Here is a 13234-nt window from a genome sequence, read left to right as displayed (position 1 = left end):
CCACCGCCACAGTTGGCCCTCCAGTGTCAACTCCTCCAGCTCCACAGACTTCCTCAGCGGCATTTGCAGATGCCCTCCTCTCCACATCGTCTACACACACCGGAGAAACAAGCCAGAAAACCCCTTCAGGAGCTCCCCGAGATCGTGCTTAGAGTGCCGTATAGCACTATACTTTTTCGAACTTTTTGGTAACTTGTTGACAAAGGGGGAGAAAGTGTCTAGATCATAGGCTTTGAGAGAGAGAGTGCCTCTTGCTTTTTGTTGGTTTCATTTGCCTTGCTACAGTTGCTACTTTGGTCGTTTGGTTGTCTTCCTATGCTAGAATTTGAGTTATGCTCGTGAGATACTTATGTGATCATGTGTTTGATCATATTATGCTTGATGTGTGCTTGCATGATTATATCCATGAATGTTTATGTATGATCAATCACTTGCACTACAGAAAAAGACACATCTGTGACATTTTGGGCCAAACGAAAAAAATTCTGTCATGCTTATGACACTTCTATGACAATAATTGTGACAAAACCCGGTATAATCATAGATGTGGAGGGCTCCTACTTCTATGAAAAAAATCATGACAGAAAATGGGCTTTTCGTCCTTGGCAGGCCGGAGACGCAGCTGCACGACATTCTTTGGGCCGTCCATGACGAAAAAATCATGGTAGAAGCGAGGGCGAGGAAAATATCGAGGAGTTCCCGGTTATGGTGGGTGGTGGTTGGGGCCGAGCGATGCACGGTGGTTTGCGTGTTTCTCTCGTGTACGCGCGTGTGTGCGAGGCGTTGGCTAACTGAACCCGAGCGATCGCACATTACTAAACCTGAGCGGTCGATCCCTTGGCTGTTAACTGAACCCGAGTGATTCATTCGCTGCTGACTGAACCCGAGCTATTCCTCCGCTACTGCTGCTAACTGAACCAAGCGATCGATCACTGCTGCTGCTTACACTGAAGCCGATTGAGCCCCCGTGCGAGACGTAGCTAGCCGCGCGCGCAGTACGTGCAACGAGTCAAGACATGGTGAGTCAAGCCGATTGGTTGGTTGTGGATGAATAGTTCCCGGTGGGGGTTGGATGAACAGGACCCCGTGGTAGTAGGCCGTTGCCGCTGGATGAACAGGACCCCAAGGTGGCCGCCGCACCCCAGCCGGTTGGGGGTGGATGAATAGGACCCCGTGGAGGCTCTATTAATGGCAGCGGTGGAGGTTGGATGAACAGTAGCCGTGGATGAACAGTACCCCATGGAGGCTGGAGCGAGGCAGTAGACGGTGGATGAACAGGACCCCGTTTCACCGTAGGCGCTCCAACACATGTCTGTTTCCTCTGTTTTGCGGTACGCCACACCCCTCCCGATCAACAGGACCCCATTTCGACCATAGGCACTCGAACATAAGTCTATTTCCTCCGTTTTGCGGTACGCCAGACCCTCCCCGATGAACAGGACCCTGTTTCGACCGTACGCGATTAAACAGAAGGCCCGTTTCCTCCATTCTGTGGTATGCCAAGCGTTGTTTTGGCTGTTCCGTCCAAGCCGGTTGGCTCCAATGAACACGGCGTATTCCGACCCAGTCGGTCGCCTCCCGATAAACACGACGCTATTTTCTTTGCTCCGACCCAGCCGGTTTGCTACTGATGAACAGGACGACATCGTTGTACGCGTTTGAGACCACGCCTGTATGTCCATACGTAGCCGTATTTACTTTCTTAAAGGGTGGTTGTACGTATGTGTACACATTATAGACGAGACTACGTGACAGGCTACGTCCGCACCTCTACTACAACATGTGTCGCTCCTTACTTGGCCACAGTTCATCGCTGCAGAGAGACCGATCGACCAGTATGTATGTACATGTTCACGACCAGACAGACAATGCTACCTACGCTTCGACCGGGTGGGTCCCATCTATTCCTTGCATGCGAAGATATAGCTGGTGGGTCCCAGCTATCAGGGGGAAGAATCTTCTTTTCCGTAGTATGGATACACTTCCTTGCGTGCGAAGATGTAGTTACTGGGTCCCAGCTGTCAGGGGGGAAACATTTTTTTCACAAAATACAGAGTCCTGTCCGGTGGGTCCCTACTGTCAGGTGGAGGAATAATTATTTTACGCGTAATAGGAGGCACTTCCTTGCTGTGGCCGTGGGCCCAGCTGTCAGACTCTCCACCTACAGTCCTCTTCCGATGGAAGTCTTTCCTTGACCACATTGACCACGCCGCGCTGAGAGCACCAAAGCGGTGGACGACGGCGAGGCCTAGGAAGGTGATGACGCAGAGCCTGGGAAGACGTGGCAGTGGATGCCCACGCGGAGCCAGGGAAGACATGGCAGTGGATGCCCACGCGGAGAAGAGTACGAGGGTTGACTGGTTCAGCTGTGGTGTGAGGTTGCCATCGCCGCAGAATAACAGGGCTTGTGGCTGACTAGAGGGATGGCCTGGCCAGCTGTTGGAGTATGAGGGTCGGTGAGGCCTGCGCGGCAGCATAGCCGGTCACGGGAGGCAGGAGTAGGCGGCACAGCCCGTGATGGTTTGGGCGGCTGGAGCAAGAAGACCAGAGGTTGAAGAAGCACAACTATCGTTGGATGGACATCGTACGGTCACTGCAGCTAGAATCGTTTATATTGACTAAGTTGACAAAGACCTGCGACTTAGTAGGCCCACAAGTCAGCCTCAAAATATGGTGGGTCCCACCTAGCAGCGGGGGTCTTCATTTTTTGTGCGTAATAAGGAGGCACTTGCGTGCGCAGAGATATAGCTGGTGGGTCCGAGCTGTCAGCGGGGAGAATGTTTTTTTCGTGAAATACAAAGGCCCTTCTGGTGGGTCCCCGCTGTTAGGTGGAGGAATCATTATTTTGACCGTAATAAGGAGACACTTCCTTGCTACGGCCGTGGACCCGGCTGTCAACCTCTCCTCGTATATTCCTCTTTTGATGGAAGTCGTTCCTTGACCACGTTGAGCACGCCGCGTTGAGAGCACCAAGGTGGGTCGGCGAGGCCTAGGAAGGGAATGACCAAGAGCAGGGGAAGACTCGGCAATTGTTTCCCACGCGGAGGGGAGTACGAGGGTTTACTGCTTCAGCTGCAGTGTGAGGCTGCCGTCGCTGAAGAATAACACGAGGTCTGGCTGAGTAGAGGAATGGCTAGGCCAGCGATGGGAGTACGGTGGGGCGGTGAGGCCTGCGTGGCATCACAGCCGGCCGCGGGAGGAGGGAGTAGGCAGTCCCGCCAGCGCTTGTTTGAGCGGCTGGAGCAGGAAGAGTAGGGTTGAAGAAGCACGACAGTCGTTGGATGGACATCCAACAATCACCGCTCTCGTGTGTTGACTAAGTTGACATGGCATTGCGTTCGCGTCAACCTTTTTTTAGGAAAGCATACGCGCCAACCTATAGTAGGGGCACAAGTCATCCTCAAATCTGTGGAAAACATCATACAACCCATCTGCCATTATTTCTAATAATTTACAGCCCATTTGCTAATTCTTATGGTTTTTTTGGAGCCCATATTCTTTTTATTAGCATTACAACCCATATTGTCGCTACGGTTAAAAAATTATACAAAATTTTGCATATTTCGGTGCGGTTCGAACTGTTTTTAATCCCGAAATTTCGAGTCACATTCATACTAATTTGAAAAATAAATTTATATCAATATAAAATCCAAATAGTTGTCCACGCATAAAAATCAATGGAATTTAAAATCTCAAAATTAAAAAAAAAGAAATTTGAAACTAATTGTCGGTTTGCTGTGTTTTAAAAATGTACAACCCATTTCTCATTACAGATAGCCCATTTTCTGGGCATGCCGAATGAAGCTCTCCTCGTCTTGAAAGTTTTGCATCCCAGCAGGGCTGACAAAGCAAGTAGGCCTCGGTTGGGTATTCTGCAAAAGAACAAAAAAACGGGGCTAGCTATTTTCAGAAAAAAAAACAACTAGGCTGGTCTTGTGGTAAACATAAAAGAAAAGGCTGGCTAGACAGGCCAGAGTGCCCCGCACAGCCCAGTTGACACCCCTGCTTTCGTCTCAAAAAAATTAACTAGACAAGATGCTGGGTCCCTATTGTCAGCCACTCATTGTGCAATTCTCTCGTTTATTGACTACGTTGACAATGGCATGGGACCCAGATGTCAGAATTCCATTAGGAGGAACCTTTTTTTTGCTTGAAATAAGGAGGAATTTGCTTGCATACTGCCATTACGCTGGGGGGCCCTACTGTCATCCTCTCAATGTACAATCATCTCCTGATAGTGTACGCGTCAACCTAGTAGGCCCACAAGTAATCTTCTAAACCAACGGCGGAAAAAAATAACAGCCCATTCCATACGTTCAAACGGAAAGTTCAACATTCAAAGCAAAGTAACAGGTCTGATCCAGATATAGAGTACTGAACTTCCACGTTGACAACCATCATAGCCAAGTTAACTATCTACCCCCACTAATACTCTAGTAGTGTACAAGTACTAACTTACTCTTAGCTAACTAGACGATGCCAGCCGCCATCTGCAGTACACCGAAGCTACCCCCACCGACGTCCTCCTCCTTGCCTTGGACTTGCCAGAGGTGCGATAGGGCGCGTTGCTCGCGCGCATTGGCCCTTTCCATGCCGGCGTGCTCCACCGAAGCTTCGGCTTCTAAGCAGGAAACCCACTTGACGAGCTGGTACTAAAATTCGGCGTCACAAACGCATGCGTATCCGACAGCCTCCAGGGCTATTTGCCGGGCGACGGCCTCCACGTAGTCGGCCCAGTTGCGGGCGCTCTACTCGCCACTCAGAGCGTCGGTACGCTGCTAATCCATGCCCCGCTGGCAGTGCAAATCGGTGATACGCTGCTCCTCCGCCAGGCGATCGCGCTCCAACAAGTCCTCATACTCCGCATTGCCATCTAAAGACCGATAGAATGCCTCCTCCCTCCGTCTGTCTTCCGGTGAAAAACCTAACAGTAGTTCCGGTGGTGACCGCCTCCGGCGTTGCCTATTGCGGACGGGCGGGGGGCATGACGAATGTGGCAAGAGCAAGGGCAATTGGTGAGCGACGTCTGGCCAGTGGGGGCCTATGAGGATATGGTGAGTTGGGTGATGGTGCCACCGGAGAACGCCAGGAACCAGTAATTATAGGCCGAAGGTACGTGAAGCAGTGTGTCGCGGGAAATGCGACGGTGATCGCGGTCATCAGAATTCAATGCATAATTAAGAAGGCATGGCTTAGCACGCCAGCTTGCCGTGGAAAACTAGAAAAACTAAAATTATGACTGTGCCGACCCGTCCCGTCCCGTCAGTGGTGCGTCCCGTCCGTGCTGGGTCGCGCGTCGGCATCACGGTAAAACAAGTGCGCTCGATTCATCCAGATGAGGTACATGCGTGATCTGCTGGTTATACGCGTAGGTTTGAGTCGGTCGTATAGTGTATGTGTAGGAGCTGATGGACGTTCGCTAGGAGATAAGGCATTTGAGAAAGTTTTTGTTGCCAGTGTCTTCATATTCGCATGGCACTTTCTTTAGAACAGCATGTCAGTTTCTTCAGAGGTAGGCATTTTTATTCAAAAAACTGCCACCTTCGGATCTTGCGTCGCAACTAAAACTGCCAGTAGCATATTAGTAGGATAGCTAGTGATCGACCAGTAACTTGTAAACACTGAGCGAACAGAAATAAGGAACTGCTAGTAACTTGTAAACACTGAGAACACAGAAATAAGGATCATGTTGTGCACAATAGTAAGAGCCGATCCGTTCGAAATGTTCAGACGAGACTCACATGCCTAGCATTGTAATTTGTTCACATTAGTAGCCCAAATTCACAACCAATTAGTACGATTCCCATAAATAATATCAATATTTTAATGCATCTCAGTGATTCACAGATCATATACAAATATGTAGCTCCAAAAGCAAAGATCTAGAAAAAACGTCTGTTCTTCCTACTAACATGGATGCTTCTATGGGCCAACATTCAGTACAAAGTGAAAGACAAATTTGTTTGTGAAGTCTACAATTCCTCTTGCAAACATAACTAGTTTCGACAACAGCTGGAACCATGAGAATGAACCACACATGATGGAGGAACATACACTACAATATGATTTGATCTTCTCTCGATCACACGACGAGACTATTTTCGGAATACAAACTTTAACTTAGGAAAAATGATGCCCATTGTATAATCATACCAAAGCAATGAAGCACCTAGTGTTGGCCAATAAATAGTACAGTACTACTTTTGTGCAGTCCATGAAGTGACTATCCAATCTTTCTGTCTATTTTCAAATGGCACTGCATTTAGTGACTATACTATTCTCTTGTGCAGTTCCACCAAAATTGCGGTCACTTTGTTTGTTTGCCAAAAAGCAATGGATAGACATATGTCTGCACAAATATCAAGCAGCTAGTAAACATATACCTCACCTTGTATTTTTGGTTTAAACACGTCTCTTCCGCTTAGCATCTGCCATGTTTTGCACTGGACAATTTGATACTATCATGTTTTTCCCTGGACAATTTCGTACTAAATTGATTTGCTGGTACGGAGCAGAAATATAGCGCCCATTCTTCATCAGACCAAGGATATCCATGTTCGCAGTGATGGAAGAGGTGAAATCGATACAACCGAAACTGAGCATCCAATCATTGAATCATGTCCTGCATCTCTAATGTAGGTCCACCCTGCATATAAAGTCACATGCAAACCACTAATATTACTATCTAATGACAGTACAAAAAGAGTAGCAAGATAGTAGCAAACCATGTACCTTCGTAATGAACAGCTCATAGTGCCACCAATTGGATATAACGGTTTGGAAGAAAACATGCTCCTAATGTTGAACCATTTGGACTTTTTGTGCAGCTCCACTAAAATCGAGCATCCCTGTTTGCACAGATATTCAAAGTGTGATTACTATAAACGTGGTACTAGTTGAAGCATAGACTCAAGAATATAAGCATTCCATTTTCTTAATGGGAAAAGGTAGCAAGACTGTTTCTAACCACCTGTTTGAAGGAATAAATAAGGAACAACGGCTGATGTCAGGAAGGCATACAAAGTATTTTCTTAAAAACTGAACCATTCGTGACCTTTCCTCATCTTTTAAGCATATTTAGTGCAGTTCAACTAAAATAAAATGACATCACTACCTTGACAATTCAGTGACACTGTACAAAAAGAAATGACTTACCATTACATCATGATGTCAGGTAAGTAAGCAACAGGCATTAGAGACAAACATATAGACCTCCTCCGATAACATAATGAACATTAATTTTAACAAAGGTGTGACTAGCTTTACCCGCATAATTTGAGTGAACTCTACACCCTCTGTTCCTTAATATAAGACGTTTTCGTAGTTCAATTTAAAGCACCCAAACGTCTAGTATTTAGAAAAACATGTAGTAGTTTTCTTGAGCACATATCTGGGAAAGCTTGCCACACTTTATATATGTCCATACGCTAATGCAACACAATTCGAATAGTACAAATATACACTAATCCCATGGCTAGTGCAACAGTAGAGTGGTTTTTTTATTACGGGGTACAGTACAATGGTTTTACTAAACAGATTTCCATAAGCTAGCACCGGAAGATTTCTATAAGCATTAGACTAAGTGTGGCATTATTTAAATGTGGCATCACTTTAGCAGTAGCATTGCTTGACTTTACCGCTGGCGTTATACTAACAGCAAAAAAGTGGCGATAAGAGCATCGGAGGCCCATTCGGACAGTGGGCGCACCAGTACGATGTACCTCCACGGACGCATAGAGTGGTGAGGCAAGTATGGTTGCCCAGAGCAAAAAATATCCAGGCAGCATATGTGGATTACGTCCCATTTTTGTTCTCTTTAGCCACCTTTTTCCTATGTGAGGACAACAAACCGACTGACCTGGTCATTCTCTATTGCGTTGTCATGCCTTTCTACCCTTTTCACCCTTTTTCAACTAAGAGACATGAGACTTGTTCCTTAGCTACTGATTTTGCCCTTTTCAACCTAGGTGCGGGTTCGATACCTAGTCTCTTCGATAGTACTTTCTCCCTTCCTTTCCTTATTCAACCCAGACATGGATTAGTCTGCATGAAGTAGGGTTTCCTTTAATATTGCAAATTAAGGTTTTCATCTGCGTGGCCAGCAGAGCAGAGGATAGCAAATCGGAGAGATGGTTGAGTGGAAAAAGATCCACATGCGACGACGTGGTACATGGGGCAATAGAACAAGGGTATGGTTCGAAAAGAGGTAGCATACCTGAGGGTCGGCGGGAAATGACTTTGCTCGTGGTCGTCGTCCTCCACACACACTACGACAGCGAGCTTGGGGACAGAGGCCATCCCGCGTAGGCGCTAGGTCTGAGAGGACGGACATGTCGTCAGTGCGTGACCTCGCTCTTCGACGACGAGTGCGTCAATGCTACACGTCCTTTTCTTCCTCGGCGGACCTGTAACCACTGGCGAGGAGGGAGAGAGTGGGGCACCGCTGTCTTTTTTAGATCTGGAGAGAGGGTGATAGTGTGAGAAGCAAGTGGGCAACCCTTAGAAAGCAAGCGCTGAAGCTCCAACCTATATATATCTTTTTTGATACTAGTACTAGAGGTGGAGTAGTGGTAGAGTAGTTTATATTTTCTCTGCATACAGTACCAGTTAGTCGTGCTTCAAAACTGAATGGCATGCCATTAAAAAAATAAAGTCAAGAAATAATGCGCCACCTCAGGGCAACGCGACCAGATAGCATTTTGCACGAGAAATGACATACCATGTTTCGTTGAAATGTGGTCCCAATCCAACATGTCAGTGAGACCACGGCGAGCCCTTTTGTGCAATTTCTGAACAAACGTCTATGTAGGCCGGGGCGCCTCTTCCTGTACCATAGCAACCATCCACCTCCTCTTCGCCTTTCCCTCTCGATTTGGAACTGCTGTCGCACGCGCTTCCTCCCTCCATTTCCCTTCACCCTTCCTTCTGCCATTGTTCAATCGTCTTATCCATGGAGGTAACCGGCCGGAAATGACCCCGTTATTCTTTCCCCGATCTGAAAGATGACATGGTGGAGGAACTCATTGATCGATGCGACATCATCACCTCGGCTAGCATGGCAGGTTCGTTCAAGACCATTCTCGAGTCAACAAATAACACCATTACAAAGAACCCAAGGGTCCAGGAGCGGTTTGATCTCCCCTATCTTCTTCGCCATGACATTGCTCGCTGGCGCGCGGACGACGGAAGCCTCACCTTGTGCAAGTTGATGCCGCTTGACAATGATACGTGTGATGTTAATATGCCATTGCTTAAGGGTAAGGCATGGGCAAGCGCAAATGGAGATTGGGTTGTTTATATTGGGCACAACTTCAAGTGGGAACTTGTGAATGTGTACACTCGTCACCGGGTTCCACTTCCAAAAATCTCAGAGTGCCCTGAGGGTGAGCACATAGATGATCTACGTACATTCAAATACGATCATGGTGACTGTCGTCTATGGAAGATAGAAATTTGTCAAGTTCCCAACCGCTCTTGGGATTACACGAACTATGATGTTGTTGCTATCTTTGACAAGCTTGTTGTCGTCCTGACTTCCACGCCTCGATGGATATTGCTCAAAAATCAATTTTTGTACACGGATGAGTACTGTGATGCAATTCAATGAGCGTCTTGTGTTTCCTGCCACCACTCATGGCACTGTTTTTGCATGCAATCCTTATTGTTTCGGTACGTTTGTCTTCCACAATAATTAGAATTGTTTCATCCACATGCACGCGAGTTAGTATCCCCGTACTAATTAACCTTCTTGTGTTTCCAAGGTCATGTGAACATTCCACCACCTATACTTGAAAATTTTATAACCAAGGGGGAGACGACGATGGTGATGATCACGGGCAAGAGGATGAGCAGGACCTACATACTCAATGGCGCCTGACAACTTATTCCGATGGATTACCTCTTCTTGTCTGTATACAGGGCACTACTAATGTTACTATGGAAGCAGTTGTTGTCTCCCATGGTCGCACTCTCTGGACCTATCCCAACATCCGTTGTAGGGATGGATACTAGTGTGCTAGCGCCAGCACCTTCTCCCTGGTTCAATATTGATAGTCTTGGAGAAAACTCGCTCTTCCTTGGACTAAACTATCCAATGATGGTGAAAGGTGATCCAGCTGCTGTTGGCACAACATTACTACCATTTATGAGAAGCAACTGTATCTATACATCGGATGTTGCTATAGTTCCCTACCCTGGCTATCACAATATGTGTCCTGATATAGGCCTCTTTAGCCTAGATGATGAGTCCTGCGTTCTTCTCAATATTGACAATAGCTGGCCCTTCCTAGAGGCTTACTTATGGTTCAAAGCAAGCATTTCCAATGTCGAGGATTGATTGAGTTGAAGTTCATTTCATTGCTTGTTATTTGTTGTGTGATAAAACTTTAGTATTTACTAGAATGTTTTGTTGGAAATAATCTAGAATCCAACATGTATCCTCGTTGTCGTTGTGTATTGATGACTTGTTGTATGTAATGAATGGTACATTTGCATATGCATGTCATAAACTCAATTTATGAATGGTTTTTGACTCACTTCTTGTAGTGTGAGTACCGTAGTAGTATAGCCAACATCCAGTTATATGAAGTTACCAAATCACATAGAGCCAACCTAATAGTATGCTAGTACAATAGTTAGTCCTAATAGTAGTATACCAGCAACTAGAGCTAGGTGTCGCACGGAGGACGAGAAATATGGTGATAGCGTGAGGTGGGCTTGTACAGTACGTATGATGTAGGCACAGGGCTTTTCGTATTTCCTACTCGTCCGGTCTAAATGTGGAGAAGATTTGGTCGAGTTCTTCCTCCTTTGGCCGACACGTGGGACATCCAGCATCCAAGTTGTGTCATGCAAGAAAATAGAGTGCTAGTCTAGGTAACTCCAAAAGCGGCCACCGAAGATATTTATTGGATTTTGTCGGATCACGGGTTTCAGCAAAACCCTTAAGGTTCGAACTCTGGGGTGCGCGCGAAGTTCTCCCCCTACCGATCCACGTCCTAGCTTGCTAAGATCTCACGGACGAACTCAACAAACTCACAACACAAGAGACACAAGATTTATACTGGTTCGGGCCACCGTTGTGGTGTAATACCCTACTCCAGTGTGGTGGTGGTGGATTGCCTCTTGGGCTGATGATGAACAATACAAGAGGAAGAACAGCCTCCTGAGCTTGAGTCGTTCTTGTGCTCGGTGAGCTTGTGTGGGTGAGGATGGTCTAATCCTAGATCAGTTTGCTCCTATGGTGGTGGCTAGTCCTATTTATAGAGGCCCTGGTCCTCTCCCCAAATATTGAGTGGGAAGGGAGCCAACAATGGCCAATTTGAAAGGGGACAACTAGTATAGCTTATCCTGACAAAAGCGGTCTTCGCCTGCAAAAGGCTCTGGTGGTGACGCCGCCTTGGGCTCCATGGTGACCTCCGTTTTGCCGTCCTGCTGCTCTTGGTCTCGTTGCACCGATATGGAAACCTTTGCTTGACGCCTTGATACCCCGCGCCTGCGCTTGCTTCCTTAGCACCAAAGGGGAAACAAGGACACTTCGCGTGCTGGTGCCCGCTTGACCTTGATCGTCATGGCTCATGTCACGAGAACCTCGCGAGGTTTGCCCTGCCTTGATCTCTCCGCTCCTCGCGAGCCAACCTGGTGAGGCCACTCCTGAGGAGGCTTGGCCCCTCGCGAGGGTCTTGATCGCCTTGTAGATGAAGATGGGCCATACGGGCCCACGCGCAGAGCCACGCCGTGGGCCGCACGCAGAAAAGTCTGGGGACCCCCGTTCCCAGAACGCCGATAGTAGCCCCCGGGCCCAAGGCGCGCTCGGGCTTGGCTTCGAGGTGAAGCCAAAGGTCAAGTGCAGAGCACCGCGGGCCCCAAAAGCCTACGGCCTTGGTCGACGTGTGGCGGTTGGTTGGACGTGGGCCTCTCCGCTTCCCCACACTGCCTTGGAGTCCGCCTGGCTATGCGGCCCCCGCTACCTACACAGTTATTATTCCATCGCCCACGCCTTACTTCCCCGATTCCTCTGCTTCCCCGAGACTCTGCTCCTCCACTCCAATCTGACCTGTGCTCTGCCCGCTTCATCGCCATGGCGCCAAAACAAGCAGACAACGGGAAGAAGCCTCTGTTTTCGCCAAGTGCGCCTCCAGCCGTCGAGCCCGCAGTTGGCCGACCGCTGGTGCTCAACAATGAGGACATGGGCAAGGTGCGTCCAATGCTCGCCCCCAGCTTCAACGAGTGGGGAAAGATGGTGGCTTGGCCTGCGTCTCGCGCTCGCATTGACCGGGAAGCCACCGAGGTCCCAATCTTCATCGATGCCCTTCGGGCCGGCCTGATTCCCCCTTTCTCCGCCTTCTTCAACGCGGTGCTTGAACATTACCAGATCCACATGCTACATCTCGACCCCCAATCCGTGACTCTCCTCGCCGTCTTCGCCTTTGTGTGTGAGGCCATGGTGGGCATTGCCCCTTCCGTGGCCCTTCTCCGTCATTTCTTCTCATTGCATCTAATGGATTCTCGGCAAAGCTCGGGGTGCGTGAGCTTCCAGGCTGTGGCTGCGACGGCAGGCGCGGGGATCGACTTCGAGCTTCCTCCATCCACGAGCGAGTTTCGAACACGGTGGGTATTTGTCGATGCCGGGGTGCTCAACTCTCTGCCCCATTCTCCATCAGCACCTGCCGTTCCCAACTCCGGTTGGGGCCACGAGAGGGTCGCGAGCTCCTGTCTTGTCCCTGTCTGGCTCAGGCCGAGGAGGTTGAAGGACCGCGGTGCGACTGCGCCTATGGTGGCGAAGGAGTTCATCAGGCGCCGAGTCGCTCCGCTTCAGCGCCATTCTCCCCCGATGTGGGCTTTGCTCAGCAGTCATCACCACATGAGGCTTCAGGAGTCCGGGCTCCCTCTTGAGACGCGGCAAATAGTGCTCGAGGTCCTGACGGGTGTCCCTTCGCAGACGAAATGCCTGGGAACAAGGTTGAATTTGTAGAGAGCATGCCTTCCTTTGATGAGTGGGGGCTGCCCCCGAACGGCCTGGTGGGGCCCCGCGAGAACCCCGTCGACGTGGTTCCCTTCTTCGCCGCTGGCACCGAGCTCGTCCCGAGTGTGGGTGCAGGGGGGCGAGCTCCGATGGAGGCTGGTGGCCTGAGTGCTGAGGTGCATATGCCACCTGGGGACCTTGGGGCATCGGTTGCGGAGGCGACGCAGCTCGCGGCTCCCGTGGCCGAAGCTCCGGAGGCCTTGGGGGGTT

The sequence above is a fragment of the Triticum aestivum genome, chromosome 7D (assembly GCF_018294505.1).
Source record: "Triticum aestivum cultivar Chinese Spring chromosome 7D, IWGSC CS RefSeq v2.1, whole genome shotgun sequence".
Classification (NCBI taxonomy): Eukaryota; Viridiplantae; Streptophyta; class Magnoliopsida; order Poales; family Poaceae; genus Triticum; species Triticum aestivum.
The sequence above is the reverse complement of the archived record's forward strand: the minus strand, read 5'-3'. Positions refer to the sequence as shown.